Below are 249 nucleotides of genomic sequence, written 5' to 3' on the forward strand. Positions count from 1 at the left end.
TGTTGATGCTTTTTGTAGTAACGAAATTGTCATTTTTTGTTGGCCAAGTCTGATCTTCTCCGGCATTGAGATGTCCGTGCTTGCTCTAACATGATTCGATAGCAAAAAGTTTGCAATCTAGGAGCAAATACAACAGTTAATATAACAGTTTGGGGGTTGTTCCAACCAGATCTCTTGTAAAAATAATAATGATAATTTCAAATAAATTCACACAAAACAGATAGCGGTTGAATTAATCTTTTCAAAAGG

The sequence above is a fragment of the Triticum dicoccoides genome, chromosome 1B (genome assembly GCF_002162155.2).
Source record: "Triticum dicoccoides isolate Atlit2015 ecotype Zavitan chromosome 1B, WEW_v2.0, whole genome shotgun sequence".
Taxonomy (NCBI): Eukaryota; Viridiplantae; Streptophyta; class Magnoliopsida; order Poales; family Poaceae; genus Triticum; species Triticum dicoccoides.